Here is a 16,505-nt window from a genome sequence, read left to right as displayed (position 1 = left end):
AAACCTCGAAATCCAACCATACCTCTGGAACGGATCCCATCTACAACCAGAGGTACCACTGTACAAATTATCTGCAGCGCTGATTACAGAATAACTGAATGAAGTGCACTAAGGGGTATATTTGCAGTAAGATATCCACATACTGTGTCCAATAGGCATAAATTAATTAAACACAACTACTTTGTCCTACCGCTGTGGGTTAAACCACAGAGCCTAGGACTTGCTGATCAGAAGGTTGGCGGTTTGAATCCCCGCGATGGGGGTGAACTCCCGTTGCTCGGTCCCTGCTCCTGCCAACCTAGCAGTTCGAAAGCACGTCAAAGTGCAAGTAGATAAATAGGTACCGCTTCGGCGGGAAGGTAAACGGCGTTTCCGTGCGCTGCTCTGGTTCGCCAGAAGCGGCTTAGTCATGCTGGCCACATGACCTGGAAGCTGTACGCCGGCTCCCTTGGCCAGTAAAGCGAGATGAGCGCCGCAACCCCAGAGTCGGTCACGACTGGACCTAATGGTTAGGGGTCCCTTTACTTTGTCCTACACTGCAAAAAGACATAAGGGCAGAAAACAAGTGTGTATTTTCTGTGGGGTCTGTGAGTACTATGCAGAGTAAGCACTGAAAATATACACTGATTTCTGTCCTTGTCTCCTTTAATCAACTTCTGAACTGAAAGCTCTTGGGCGAAGTGGGGTTTTTTACAAGGTAAGGCACACAGCATACTGCCTTACACGCACCTCTCCAACTTTTGAAGACCAGGATTCACACAAGAGCCTAAGTAATAAGAAAAACAGAGGGAAATGCAGCCAGATTCACAAACAACCAATCTTTAGTTTAATTGCATGTTGTTATGAGCACAAGCTCTAGAAGCCCCAGGGTATGTCTCTGGGCTGACGGCTTCAAAAAGCCTGGGACCTGCTCCAGAGCTGGATTTTTGAAATGCTGTACTCCCATTGAAATTTAAAAGTTAATATCCTGGGCCTTTCTTGCTTAACACAGGGAAGATTAGAATAGAAAATATACAGCATATGCTACAATACCTCAAAGAGACATTTATAGGAAAATACTTTCCAGCCTGGATCACAAGAAAACTTTGGGAAATGACCATTGGTTTCATATACATAATATATAGTACTTTTGGGTGTGTGAACATTTTTAATAATATGCTAGTCACTTTTACTTGCACGAGGTATTTAATGCAAACATTAAGAAATGGTTTCTACTATCAGCAAGTGGTACAATGCACTCTACCACTCTGCTTCAGAGTGCAATCTTATGTGTAGCTACTTGGAAATAAATCCTATTGGGTTCAGTGAGGCTTATCCCAAGTGTGAATAGGATTTCAGGCTATGTCCCTTTAACGTGGTCAGCATAGGCTAATGTAATCAGCTTCCTAGGGGGCGGGGGATAGAATCAGAATCTTTATACTTGGACATATTTGCCTAGTTCTAATGATTTCAGAATGCTTCATTCCTCAACTGCTGGGCCTTGTTCTACCTGCCTAACTAAACTGTGGCTGATTATTTGGGACACAGAAAAGGGTTCCCAGAAAACTGTGGATTTCACAGAATTATAGATTTGTAGAGTTGGAAGGTACCACAAGGGTTATCCAAACCTCTGCAATTTAGGAATCTTTTTGCCCAACATTGTTTTATTTAATTACTGATTCTAGATTCTCCTGCCTTATATTGGATCTGCCTCACTTTGATGTCACTGAATGTCTCCAAAGTAGTATGTGTACCAGTGCTTATTACAGAATTCCATTTAAACATCAGTTTGTTCTTCATTATCCTGATATATTTATATTTGTACATTTTGATACACAGGTGCTTCCCTGTCTTCAGAGTTCTGGGCTCCAACTTTCAACATTTCTTCTAAAATAAAAGTTGAATTTGCACAATGGCACCTCTGAACACCAACAACTACGATGCTGCATGGTGATGAAAGAGATGAGAGAAAAAGGTCTTGTTGCCTTGTGTCCTGGCTCTTTTGGCCTGATTTCCTTTCCTGGCTTATGAACCCTGTAGCCTGCCTAACCCTCAAATTAGTGTCTGATCATCCTTGTCATACAAATGTGATGCTGAAAAGGACCAGGGTCTCTGAGTTTGATTTCCTAAATAAAGTGGTGAACATGCACACAACCACAAACCCACTAAAAACAAACAAATCTACAAAATGCAGGCCACAGTGTTACGCACAAAGCATAGGTGCAATGCCAAATAGTGTCTGCAGGGAAAATCGATCACTTAAAGCAAAGCTTGCCAGCCTGACCTTCCATTCTTGCATCTTTGTCTACCTCCCCTTTTGAAGCCAGAACTGGGACAGGGAGCCTACTAAAGGAATTTTATCTGCCAATTAAAACCTTGAGCTGATGCAATACCGAAGTTTTTCCAGATTACTGTTATTGTCTGAGGCCTTAGCATGTGTTTTGTATGACTATGATTCTTCAGGTAGGTGTTACTAGAAGGTTTAACAGAAACACCAGTAGGAAATTTTGGAACAAATGGGATTTACACTGAAGGAATTATTTGAACATCAAGTTCACCGCACATTATAGACATAAGGACATGTACAGAGAAGCTTACCTTCCTAGCAAATGAAATTTCTGCCATTTGCTAATTTCCAAACAAGGGGGCAAAAGCTGTACAGAAAAGCAAACATGCTGCCAGAAGGGATTAGGCAAAAAACAAAAACACTATCATCAAACTGCAGCGTCTCTCCTTTCTCTCCCCTCCCACCACCTCTGTGGGAGATGATTTAAGGGGGGGAAATCAGTGAAACTCAACAGAACACACACACACACACACACACACACACACACTCTCACACTGACCTTTGCGCCTCCTGACCTTGCCTCAAACTCCCTTTTGCTTCTTATCTTGAAAGGATTGCGCTTGTGGTTCCTGATCCTGCCTGCCACTGACCAAACTTTCCCACACCCCTCCAGTTTGTGGTCCTAGTCTATTCATCCAGAATCTCCTAAGGGTTTTTGTGGATCTTACTCTCTCACTCTTACTCCTGCACATTAAATATAAATATCACGCTGGCCCTGGCAAAGCTCATTTCCCTGGCCCAGTCCTGAGGAATGTGTCCACAGTCCTAGTTCAACTGGAACAGAGAAGGTATGCTTAGAACTCTTCCCCCCCCCCCCCGCAACAGCAGCAAGCGAGACTCAGCACTGAATGAAAAGGTAACAGGCCAGAGTCTGACTGAAGCAAATAAAGTTCCATCAGAATTCCTGGAATACTGGATAGTGGCCAGGGGCTTGATGTCCTTCCACTGCTGTCACGCTCCTCTGAACTGCTGGAAGGTGAACAGCTGCTAAATGCTACTCATCATGCACAAACAATATCCTTATTTTGAGAACACAGATGTGCCCATAATTCTTTAGTAGCATTCAGGAGATTCTGATCAAGGCAGGTTGCTGTTATTTGAATCTAGACAATCTGGGTCTTTGTCATTTGGAGCTGCTGTTTTAAATAATTTCCCTCTTAACTCTCCTCTCTTCAGTGCGGCTGGCTGATGTTTCAAGTGTTTGTATGGAGGGCAGCATCTAGTGACCATTGCCTGCTTTTTTGGAATCCTAGCCAAGCAGGTTAGGAACCATCCAGACATAACCTCAGAAACTGTTCAGGTGATTTGGCATCAGGCCCTGTCACTCAGCTGCAATGTGAATGAGACTGTAAGGGATACAACTGAATTTTATAAATAGATTTTCTGTGCTGGACAAGCTGCTTGTGTAATTAGTTAAACCTTCCAAGTCTCTACACAGCTGCAAACTATTTTGACCATCACAGATTGTATTACAGTGCAGCATGTGCTCTGAACAACAACAAGGAGTGTGAACACAGGACCCACTGACATCTCTGTTGGGAACAAAAGTAGGGACGTTATAGGAAACAACTGTCTGCATTTTATCCATCATTACAAAACCTGTTACCCACCTTGCATAAACGCAACACTGTACTCTAAAAATATGACTTAACAACACCATACATAATGCAACACACATTTAAATGTCAAGGCAAGCTACCTCTATGCTACACACAAGCTATTAGCTCCTCCCTGCAGAGACAAAATGAGGGTACACAGCTGAGAGTACATGCTTTTCAGGCAAGTCATAGAAAACAGAAAGCTGCCATATATTAAATTGGACTATTGGTCCACCTAGCTCAGTATTGTCTGTACTGATTGGTTGCAGCTCTCCAGAGTTTCAGAGACAGGGCTTTTCTAACCTACTAGGAGATACCAGGACTGGATTTGGCTTCTTTTGCCAGCAAAGCATGCACTCAACTCACTGAGATATATATGTGGCTTTTGTAACTCAACTCACTGAGATATATATGTGGCTTTTGTAAGTCACTTTGAGACCTTTGTGGTATAAAGCAACTAATAAATAAAATAATAATAATAATAAACCTGAAAACTTGGTAACTTTTGAAAAAGCATTATGTGAGTTACTGTGATATCACTTACAGATAGGTAGCCGTGTTGGTCTGCCATAGTCTATCTGAAGAAGTGTATCTGAAGAAGTGTGCATGCACACGAAAGCTCATACCAAGAACTAACTTAGTTGGTCTTTAAGGTGCTACTGGAAGGAAAAAAAAAATTTTTTTTGTTGTGATATCACTGTGAAATAAAATCCACCCCCTTTTCCCCAGTGTTTTCAGGAGGCAGTTTGATTGGAAAATATGGGGAACTTGACCAATAAAAAACAGGCAAAGGTAGCCTATCTGAAGAAGTGTATCTGAAGAAGTGTGCATGCACACGAAAGCTCATACCAAGAACTAACTTAGTTGGTCTTTAAGGTGCTACTGGAAGGAAAAAAAAAAATTTTTTTGTTGTGATATCACTGTGAAATAAAATCCACCCCCTTTTCCCCAGTGTTTTCAGGAGGCAGTTTGATTGGAAAATATGGGGAACTTGACCAATAAAAAACAGGCAAAGGTACGTGGTGTGTGCACATGGGCAGGAGATGCTGTGCTATGACTGCCCAAGATAAGAGAAGGCCAGACAGATTTAGCACCCACAGCTTCCCCTGAATATTCAAGCCAAAGCTCACTCACTTTCAAATAATGAAGGAAGAGTTCTCTGGGTGGAAACAGGGGCACTTAAAAAGTGATACGCCTCCTGGGTGCAGGACCAGATCACAGACAAATATTTCCTGAACTATTGTCAGGGCTGGATAAAGTCATTATAGGTGAAAAACAACTTTCAAATGGTTAGAGTATTAGGCCAGGACTGGAAGACCCAGGCTGAAATTCCCTCCTAAGCACAAAGCTCACTAGGTGACCTTGAGACAGCACTGGCAGGGGAAGGGGGGGTACGGTGGGTGCGACCCGCCCCGGGTGTAACCCCCGAGGGGGGGTGACATCACCGCCCCCCCCAAGACGCTCACTCCGCCCCCGGGTGCACAGCATGTGTGCCGTTCCGGGTGCCAGAGCAGCTAGCTCCGCCTCTGTGAGACAGTACTAACCTACCTTACAGGTTATTTGTGAGGAAAAACCAGCGGAGGAAACTATATATGCTGCCTTCGAATCCTTGGAAGAAATGCGGGGTTTAAGTGTGGTAAATAAATTAAAAATGAGCAGTAAACCTGATTTTACGGCCATCTTATATCAATGATAAACAGTACAAACTGGGCTGCCTATGTTCTAAAATGCCATATACAGTTTGTTACAGGATTTTAATTACTGACAGTGTCAGCTTTTGTTTTTTTAAACCTACCTTTAAATTTATGGAAGTAAACCTGAAAAAGCCTCCTGTGTTTAGAAGACACAGCTTTTATTTCCAGCTTGCCATCCTTTGTATATTCTCATAATGATTCCCAATATAAAGTCTGGAGTTTCTTTTAACGCAGAGTATGAACTAGGCATGGGTTATTTACTGTAGCATGGCTCTGTCTAATTTGCAGTTGCTCTGCAAGGGACACTATTGTAGCTTTATTTCCTCCTGATCACCCCACACATTATCCAAATGCCAAAGAGTCAGTTGTTTGCTTCCCTGCCAAAGCCCTCTATTTACCAAACAGATCTTCAAACAAAACAACCACTTTGCATGTGCTCCATGCATAGGCCTGGGACTCATTCTTGCAGGAAATGTACCAGTACGGTACTTTCCATTCTGGAAGACTTAACTTCAACTGAGTAAAAATTTGCAGCAAGCCAGTTAAAGGACTCTGACTCTGAAGTTACATATTCAAGTCCCAGAACAAACCAAAATGTTGTGTGACATTCCTCAGCATCTGCTATCAACAAATAATAGCCTTCTGTCTTTTTTCTTTCTTTCTGGGATTTTGAAGTTGCCAGTCTTTTATGAGCCAAAAGAGAGCTCATTGAAAACCTGCAAATACTTGTGTACTTTGGGAAGGATTTGGCTATTTTTCAGGTAGCAAAGTCCACAAGAGACTAGTCATTAAACCTATCAAACAAAGATAAATGTTGTTTTCATTGCAACTTATGTAGTTTCATTTTTCGGGAACTCTCTCAGATTGCAGCTGTCCCTATCCACAGTTGTTTCCCTCTGTCTCTCAAAGCCGAGCACTCTTGAACATATTAGCTGTCCAAGCTTGTTAAGTGTGACTCAACTAAATCACTACAACTCTGGGATAGTGTAGGAATTTGGCGATAAGCCAAACAACAAGGAGAAAACTGCTTAGTCCACAAGGATCCAAAATTACACGTTTCCTTCAACTTCCAATTACTTTGTAAATCCAAATAGAGGCACATTGTGACTTTTGAACAGGGGGAAGAACAACCATTTTCCTGATGGTGCTAAACTACAGAAAGGAAGCCAAATGGCTAACCAAATGAAAAAGTAAAGATCTGTTTACAAAATTGCACTGAATAATGTGACATAAATGTTTGTTCCATAAACAGAGAGAGGTTAATAAATCGACAAATGAAAGGCACAAGGTGTAGGCCTAGCAAAACATTTTCAAACTATGGGCTTCTTCAGCATTTGCCGTAAACAAACCAATCTAAACATAGTCGGTCATTGTTTATATTGCAGGACACAAAGACATAAGTAAAACTGCTACTTTAAAGGCTTGGGTGGAATACCTTGGGGTTTAATTCTGCATCCAGTTTTCAGATATTTTTATTGTGAAAAACATATATATTTTCAAACAAGAGCACATTTGATAACTGAGGAGGAGAAGGATAAGAAAAAAACATGTGTTGGGGTGAACAATACTTTTTATCCCATAGCAGGCAAGCACAACACAGCTTGATTGTTGACCAGAGTTAACTGGCAACACAAAGCGCCACAGATCAAATTGAAAGTGCCAAGGACATTTGGAGAGGGACTGTAAACAAGTGTTTATATGCTAATGCTAGAAGCCTCTGAGCCAAGATGGGTGAACCAGAGTGCTTGGTCTTAGAGGATGGCACTGATATAGTGTGAATAACAGGAACCTGGTGGAACAGAGAGAAGCAAAAAAACTGCCAATATCATAATGTCATCATACAAATCTATGGCGTGACTGTATTTGGAATACTGTGTATAGTTCGGATCGCCCTACCTCAAAAGGGATAATGCAGAGTTGGAAAAGGTTCAGAAAACGGCAACCAAAATTATCAAGGGGGTGGAGTTACTCCCCTATGAAAAAGATTATAGCATTTTGGGACTTTTTAGTTTAGGGAGAAGGCAAGCAAGAGGTGACCTCATAGAAATTTATAAAATTATGCACAGTGTGAAGAAAGTGGATAGAAAAAAGTTTTTCTCCCTCTCTTCTAAGACTAGAACTTGTGGACACCCAATGAAGATAAATGTTGGAAGATTTGGGACAGATAAAATAAAGTATTTATACATACAGTACATAGCTAAACTACAGATCATGATCCCACATGAAGCAGTGATGGCCATCAACTTGGATGGTTTTAAAAGAGGATTAGACAAACTTATGGAGGATAAAGCTGTCATAGAGTTGGAAAGGACCTTGAGAATCATATAGACCCCAAACAATGCAAGAATATGCAGTTGTCCCATAGAGGGATCAAACCTGCAACTTGGCATTATCAGCCCCACAATCTAACCAACTGTGCTATCCAGGCTATCAAAGGCTATGAGCCACTATGGCTATGTTCTATCTCCACTGTCAGAGGCAGGGTGCCTCTGAATACCAGTTACTGGGAAGCCCAAGCCTGAGAGCTGTTGTGCTCAAATCCTGCTTGCAGTTTTCCCATTGCAGGTTTGGCCACTGTAAGAATAGGATGCTGGCCTAGATGGGCCATTGGCAGGCTCTTTTTGCGGAGAAGGTCTTGTTGCTCCGCCATGACCTCCCTGCCAATTTGGATACAATAAAGGAACTGGAGGCCCCTCGACTGTCCTCGGGTCCAGTATTGGACCACTTTGACCGGATATCCCCAGCCGATGTAGACAGACTCCTCCGAGCTGGAAAGCCCACCACCTGTCCTCTCGACCCGTGCCCGTCTTGGCTGATTAGAGCGTGTCCAGACGAGGTGCGGGCCCTCCTGGGGGATATCATCAATTTGTCCCTTGGCACGGGGACATTCCCAGGGGAACTGAAGGAGGCAGTGGTGCGCCCGCTCTTAAAGAAAACATCATTAGATCCTTTAGATCTATCCAATTACCGCCCGGTTTCGAATCTTCCGTTCCTGGGTAAGGTGATTGAGAGAGCGGTTGCTGAACAGCTTGGTGGGTTTCTGGATGAAACATCGGCTCTGGATCCATTCCAGTCTGGCTTCCGCGCTGGTCATGGGACCGAGACAGCTCTGGTTGCCCTAACAGATGATCTTCGTAGACAGCTGGATCGAGGCGGGTCGGGGCTGCTGATTCTTCTAGATCTGTCAGCAGCTTTCGACATGGTCGATCATGAACTTCTGGACCACCGCCTTGCCGACGTGGGGATCCAGGGCACAGTCCTTCAATGGCTGCGCTCGTTTCTCTCTGGTCGGGGACAGAGGGTGGCGCTTGGGGGGGAATTGTCATCGCGCCACTCCTTGGTGTGTGGAGTACCTCAGGGTGCGATACTCTCCCCAATGCTTTTCAACATCTTTATGCGCCCCCTCGCCCAGCTTGTCCGGAGTTTTGGGCTGGGTTGCCATCAGTATGCCGATGACACCCAACTCTATCTGTTGATGGATGGCCATCCTGACTCGGCCCCAGACACACTGACCAGATGTCTGGAAGCTGTGGCTGGATGGTTACGTGGGAGCCGGTTGAAGCTAAATCCTTCGAAGACAGAGGTCCTGTGGCTGGGACGGGACGATATGGGATTGGGGGGGCAACTCCCATCTCTTGCGGGGGCGCAGTTAGTGCCAGCACCGTCCGTTAAGAGTTTGGGTGTAATCTTCGACACCTCCCTTTCCATGGAGGCGCAGATTGCAGCTATAACAAAGGCGGCATTTTTCCATCTCCGCCAAGCTAAGCAGTTGGCTCCTTACCTCTCTCGCCCTGACCTAGCCACTGTGATCCACGCGACGGTCACCTCCAGACTGGATTATTGTAACTCGCTCTACGTGGGGCTGCCCTTAAGACTGACCCAGAAACTCCAGCGGGTGCAGAATGCTGCAGCGAGACTCCTTACGGGGTCTTCGCTGCGAGATCACATTCATCCGGTGCTATATCAACTGCACTGGCTCCCGGTGGAGTACAGGATCAGGTTTAAGGTGCTGGTTTTAACCTTTAAAGCCCTATACGGCCTTGGACCCTCGTACCTACGGGACCGCCTCTCCTGGTATGCCCCACAGAGAAACTTACGGTCTTCAAATAAAAATATCTTGAAGGTCCCAGGCCACAGAGAAGTTAGGCTGGCCTCAACTAGAGCCAGGGCTTTTTCGGCTGTGGCTCCGACCTGGTGGAACACTCTGTCACAAGAGACTAGGGCCCTGCAGGACTTGACATCTTTCCGCAGGGCCTGCAAGACAGAGCTGTTCCGCCAGGCCTTTGGCCAGGGCACAGCCTGACTCCCTCCCTCGGCAATCTTCGCGGAGCTCTGGCCCAATAGTGGCCAGTGGCTTGAACTTAATTAATTTTATAATGAATGATTTTAGAGCGTTGTTTGTGTTGTACTTTTGTATTGTTTTATTGTTGTTAGCCGCCCTGAGCCCAGCTTCGGCTGGGGAGGGCGGGATATAAATAAAATTTATTATTATTATTATTATTATTATTATTATTATTATTCTTCTTTTGAATCAAACCTATAATGGGAAAGCTTCCCTTTCTATTATAGAATATGCCACTTCCATTGACGTTCTCTCTACAACTCACATGACAGAAATATCAAGGCAACAGTGATCAGGCGACTGCATAACATTTACAATTATCACGTGAAGGACAACACAGATCAATTCCTCCCAGCTTTCTTAAAGGCATTTCTAACCAGAAGATTTCCTTGGTGTCAGCCGTGCCTACCCAATATCAATGATGTGCCAACAGGGACTGTGCCAAATCTTGCTGTGCTGATCCTTATTAGTCTAAACTGCAGACCAGGAGATTAGCTGGAACAGCACAGGTGTTCACAGTGCAAAACAACATTTCCCTGCAGATCATGCAAAACCCCACACCTTCATTTTTTTGGACACTGCTTCTAGTTTAAAACTTAAATTATGCAGTACTAGAAGCTGTGGCTTATACACAGCCTAAATTTCATATGTATTATTCCTACTAGGCAACAAGAGCTATCAAAACTCTTTCTATGAGTTGCTGCATCACGAAATGAAGAGATAGTAAAGTATGGGCATATTCTCTCTTACAGATTCAAAGCTCCACTCACTGCATAGTGCTGGGCCAATAAATTCATTGCCAGTCTCTCTGCTCCCCTTCCAGCCATTCTCCCTACCCCTGGCACTTGAGTTCAAGTTCAGACAGAACCAAGCACAAGTGTGTTTAAGTAATGTCTTCATATTTCAGTGCCAGGCTGGAAAACAAACACATCCCATTTATTTCTACTATTAAGCATGGTATCTGCTTAATAAATATTTAATTGTCCTGGGTATGGATGCCTAGGGTAAAATTCAGCACTTTATGCAGTCCAAAACTCAGATGCAAAGGATAGCATCTGAAATATAACTTCTCTCTTGACTGGTTTTCAAACAAGTCTATCCCAGAAGGAATGGAAATGCATTGTGTAAAAAGAAAGTGAGTGGCAACGAAGTGTTAGCAGCTGAGGTTATGCTGCATCCGTTAGAATTTCCTGACTGTGTCTTGAATGGCCACTTGCCAAGACAGTAACTGTTCTATTCAGTTGCAGCCATAGCTAGCCAGCTCTGATTCTGAGGAAATGAAATATGGCCCTTTTCAGTTACCTCTAAACAGGGGAGAATGCTCTCTTTTAAATATTCAGCTACCACTTTAGCAGGCATCACCATTTCACCCAACCTTCTTACAGATCACTGGCTCATCCAACTCTGATAGTTGCTGCACTACAATGAACTCTGGCGAATAAAAACTATGCAGCATCAACCTACACCAGGCTTCCTCAACCTCGGCCCTCCAGATGTTTTGAGACTACTATTCCCATCATCCCTGACCACTGGTCCTCCTAGCTAGGGATCAAGGGAGTTGTAGGCCAAAAACATCTGGAGGGCCGAGGTGGAGGAAGCCTGACCTACACTTTGTCAAGAAAGGCTTGGATTCCACTAACCAGCACAAATTATGACAAAACTCTGGTAATTTGAGATTCTGAGATCATAAAGGTTTGGAGGCAGTAAGGGTCTGTGATGGTACTTTTAACACATCTTCTGTCCACAAGGACTATAGGGAAAAAGGCCTATGAGGGCACGTTGCTAAATTATTAAAACATGTTTTTGTTTTAATTATAAGTTGCATGCCTTTGTTTCTCAATTTCACCCTTTTATTTGGTTATGTATGTACGGTGGTATTATATGCATTGTGACTTGCTGTTATTTTTTATTGATTATACTTTAACAATTATTTACTGTAATTGTTAAGAGTAAATTTCTGTGTAATTATTCTTTGCTGATATTTTGAGAGTTAATTTTGTTGTGTACTATTATATGCTAATGGATTGTTGGATATTGCTTTATTTGATATAAGGTGTTTATTTTAAAGTTATGTTTCTATTAAGTTTTTTTCGTATTGAATAAGATTATTGTAAAGGGTGCGATCTTTGTGGTATATTTTGCTGTTGTAAACCGCCTTGTGTATAGTAATATAGAAAGGTGGTATATAAATTAAAAGTGAAATGAAATGAAAACGAAATGTTTTCTTATTTCTGTAGTTAACAACTGGGCCAAAAGAGGTTTATTGATGGCCAGCATGATGCTATGGCTAACAGACGCATCCAGAGAAACAGGAATATGTAGATGAGATTATACCCAGAGAGATGACTTTTCATAACAGATGTTGCTCTTTAGTAGTTAATCTAATGTAACTAATCTAGGCAAACTAACTAGAAAAAGGTGAACTCCATTGTGAATGGATGAGAGAAACACTGGCTTATCTATTTAGAAACTTTAGATAATGAATATGTACACTGAAATATATACTCTGTGGTAATTACAGAGGCCACTAACAAATGATAAGGGGTTTCTTTTGTGGGGGTTAGTTAGTCAGCAAATTACTCACTTTTACAATCCTTCCAAACAGCCAATAGTAACCTGCTCTAACATTTAATAGCAGTTTCATAGATGTACGTAATATAAAATGGGTAACAACAGGGAGGATAATAGTAGTCTTTAGGATGTTGAGGAGGAGGAGAGGAGAATTTGGCAGATCTCAAATGAATAGGTATCAAAAAAAGAGCAAGAATATATACTATGAGAAGTACTAGAATATATTTTACTAGAATCATGTTTACAGGGTTCTTTCATGCTAACCATCTGCTGATTTAAGAAGCTACTGTAGGACTCTGAATCTTCCAAACTAACTTGGAATCTGAAAAAAATGCCAAGAACCCGAAATTAGTTTGATATCAGAAACAATTATGCTATTAATTCCATGCATACACTAAATAATAATAATAATAATAATAATAATAATAATAATAATAATAATAATAATAAAACAACAACAATTTATTTATACCCCTCTGGGCAGCTTCCAACAAAATATTAAAATACAATAGTCCTTCAGATATGAAAAGCTTCCCTAAACAGGGCTGCCTTCAGATGTCCACCGTGCAAGAGGTACATTCCATACCACTGCTTCTCTTCTATAGCACCCATGATTCCTTGTTCCTATCTAATCGTATAGGGGAATAAAATTACCTAAAAGTGGCCAGCTCATGCTTAGGGCACCTAAATGTTAACTAAGGCACATTCTCCTTTGTCCCCCGAGACAGGCAGATGCCAACAAGTTTGCTAGCTATGGTGGCTGTCTGATGTAGTTGTCCCTAGCCACTCATCATAATTCAGCATACCACCTTTCTCTGAATCATCAAAGAAAGTCTGGTGTGGGCACATCAAATGTAAAGGAACGGAAGTCCCCCAAAAATAGGCACATTGAACTTTTATATTCACAGGTGCTATAGATTCCAAACCTGACTTCGCTTATAAACAAGAAGCTATTTTTGGCGAGCTTTTAAGGGACTGCATTGAGGCAGCATAACTGCTTATTCCTCACATAGGGCCTTCATTTACCCAACCGTTTCTTCCACTCAATTGCTCAACTCTAAATTTCAGACAAAAGACTTCTATATTTTCAAACATGCAAAGCAATCAACTTTAAGCAAACAGGATATTGTATGGCTCCGTAAAGCACCTTTAAAAGAATTCTGCAAAATGTAGTTTACTCTTCTCAAAACTACAATTCCTAGCACCCTTAACACGCTGCCATTTCTAGCATTCTTTGGGGTAAGTCGTGTGCTTTAGTGTGTACATAGCCTTACGTTATATCTGTCTTACTTGGAACATTAGTGTGATTTTTCTTTGGCACAGTATAGATTCATCTTGGAAGGAAGGCAACATGGAGAAAGAAAGTGTCCATAATAGCTGAGGTCAAAGAAAAAAGCTAAGACTGCAGAAGACAGCAACCAATCTTAAACATTATGGAAACATTAAACATTATGGAAAAGGCAGATGGGCAAAAGAACAAGATTCTTCCATCGAGGCAACAAAACAGGACCCTTCAATTAAACTAGATTAGCATTAAGAATGGTTTAATCTGTCTCAAAGAATGAGACAGATGACCCAATACCCTTACAAGCCCTTTTATTCTATAAATAATCTACAGAAATATAACTAGATCCCAAGGTGTTGTTGCATGCTGTTCTGGAAATAGTGTTTAGCACCAGAGGGCTGCCTGTGAAGAACAAACGAAAACCTTTGCACTTGGAGTTCAAACAAAGTATTTCTATACATAGCAGCAAGATGAAATTAGCCCTTATGCACACCTGGCACAAAAGACGGTCCTGCCAACACGGCTGCAATCACAGCCTAATTTTCATATTTGTAAGGAATCTTATTTCTTGTGGTGCATCCATAGACCAGGAAGAACTGGTCTGCCCAAGGTCCACAAAAATAGCCTGACAAACAGCTGTAGAGCAGATTTAATTATGAACCTACACATACCCAGAGCAACAATAATTTAAGCAAAGAGCATAAAGTAGAGGACTTCCTGGTGCACTCTCTATCTATACCTGTACACTCAGAAATAATTAAGAAAAATAATTTATTAGTCTAATAAGTTGGGTTCCTCCATGATTTTGCATCGTGTTAGTCTTCTGTTGTTCCATTAAGTAGTCAAATTCTAAACAGAAGGGATGACTTCAGACTGTACAGATTGTGGGATTCCAACACATTCAAAATACTTCCCCTGAACTGTGATAGCTGCAGGAGGAATGTAATAGCAACCTTACAAGACACTCTAGGCCCTTTTACCTTGTTTTGAATGGTGCTGCCCTTAATTTAGCATTTCAGCTGGAAAATCTAGATCAGTGGCTGCCAAACTTTCTTCCCTTTGGACCATTTAAAAACTTCTGAGTGTTTTGGTGGACTACTTAATTATTGGTCTTTGTGTTGTAGCAACTGTGTCGTGCACTGTGCTGGATGCTGCATGATTACACAGAATTACATAGAATTTAAATTTTAATACCATAAAATACAACATAATAAAAGAAGCAATTAAAAATCAATATAAATATTAATGGATGAGCCACAACCACAAATTCAGAGTCACCCTGAACCACCTGAATGAAGCTTGCAAACCACAGTTTGGGAATCCCTGATCTAGACGACCCTCTACACTGTGACATCTGTGTTTGCATCTTTTCCTCTCTATAATTGAGAGCTGGGCATAAATCTATTCATTTGAGACTGATGCCCCATTAAAACTTTGCTTCTCTCCCTAAACTTTCATCTACTACATTTAAGAAAACAGTGTCCGAAATCCATAAACAAGGCAAAAGGGACTTAAGTTATTTTTTACTTACTTAAAAAAGGAGCTTTGAGTTCTCTCTGTGTGCTTTTTGGAGTGGGTTGCACCTCTGGGGTGGCATACTGCCCTAAATTTACATTTTCCCTGCTGTGTTAAGCCAAAATAAACCTTTGCTGGCTATTGTGAAATCTCTGGCAAGCTGTTAAAGAACCCTACACCTCATCCAAAGGGCTTTGGTGCCAACTGCCATGTATTTCAGATATCTTGATGTATGATCAGACCACCATTTCACTAAATAAACATTCACTGCTATTGTTTCATTGTTGTGGGGTGCAGCCCCACGTACAACATTTTACCCACAGCAGTTTCCTAGCAGATACTACACATTCCCTTTTATAGCTTCAGCTTCCTTGCGCAGAGAGATTAATTGCAGTTGCTAAGTTTCAGTGGAGTCTGATGGGTATGACCAAATAGGTCTTTGCTGGCAGGTTTGTCCCTGGCTTAATAAGATTATGTCTCCTAGCACAGACCACTGCTCCTAATTACACAACCATACAACCCTGTCAAACTAACAGCTTTGGTTATCCCTTTCTTTTTCTTTTCTTTCTTTTCAAACCTGCTCTAAGAATACAACTTAGCCCTTTTGGAGGGCTAACAAACTTATGCAAACAAGCACTTTTTTCCCAATCCCCCTTTTGGGTTTCACAAATGCACAGTCTGTTTAAGGATGCTTCCAGCTCAAAGTAACATTGTTAAATTATGCTAGAAAACTCAGCAACATACTGAAAACCACTTTTATTTCAAGCACAATGGCAACATGTCTTTCACTCTAACCATGTGGATACAGCAAGTGTGGGAACCTTTAGCTATCCAGATGTTGTGAACTACAACTCCCATCTGCCCCAGCAAGCATGGCCAATGGCTAGGGATGGCTGGGATTGTAGTTCAGCAATAGCTGGAGGGCCAATGGTTCCCCTCGCCTGGGATGCATCCTGAATTCTTTGACCCCAACTGCCAGGATCACATACTGAATTTTGTGTAGGCTGCTCTAGGAAGGTGGCTTTCAACAGGATTCCTGTAAGTGTCCACTGGCCACAACATCCATCTGCCTATTCTTATGCTGTGCTGTTTTTATTTATTGAAGGTGTGAGAAGCACAGAATCTTTGCAGGTGACCAAGAGCCTTTAAAAAGTTTTTGATTTGTTGAGAAAAC

At 42.0% G+C, this 16,505-nt stretch overlaps 1 protein-coding gene across 7 annotated transcripts in view; it reads right to left on the bottom strand.

The window, feature by feature from the left end:
* LOC310764230 (rho GTPase-activating protein 39-like) overlaps positions 1 to 16,505 on the bottom strand; it is a 101,596-nt gene that overhangs the window by 54,899 nt on the left and 30,192 nt on the right. Inside the window, exon 1 of one of the 7 annotated variants that reach the window (XM_083617681.1) lies at positions 2,826 to 3,194. The exons of 5 other annotated variants lie outside the window; for them this stretch is intronic. The gene's annotated coding sequence lies outside the window, so the exon portion shown is untranslated. Of the gene's footprint in view, positions 1 to 2,825; positions 3,195 to 16,505 lie in introns of those variants that run through there. One more of the 7 variants, XM_083617683.1, reaches the window with a different exon arrangement.

This window comes from Podarcis filfolensis (genome assembly GCF_964270895.1).
Source record: "Podarcis filfolensis genome assembly, chromosome: 6".
In the NCBI taxonomy this organism is placed as follows: Eukaryota; Metazoa; Chordata; class Lepidosauria; order Squamata; family Lacertidae; genus Podarcis; species Podarcis filfolensis.
This window is presented reverse-complemented; position numbering and strand designations above follow the sequence as displayed.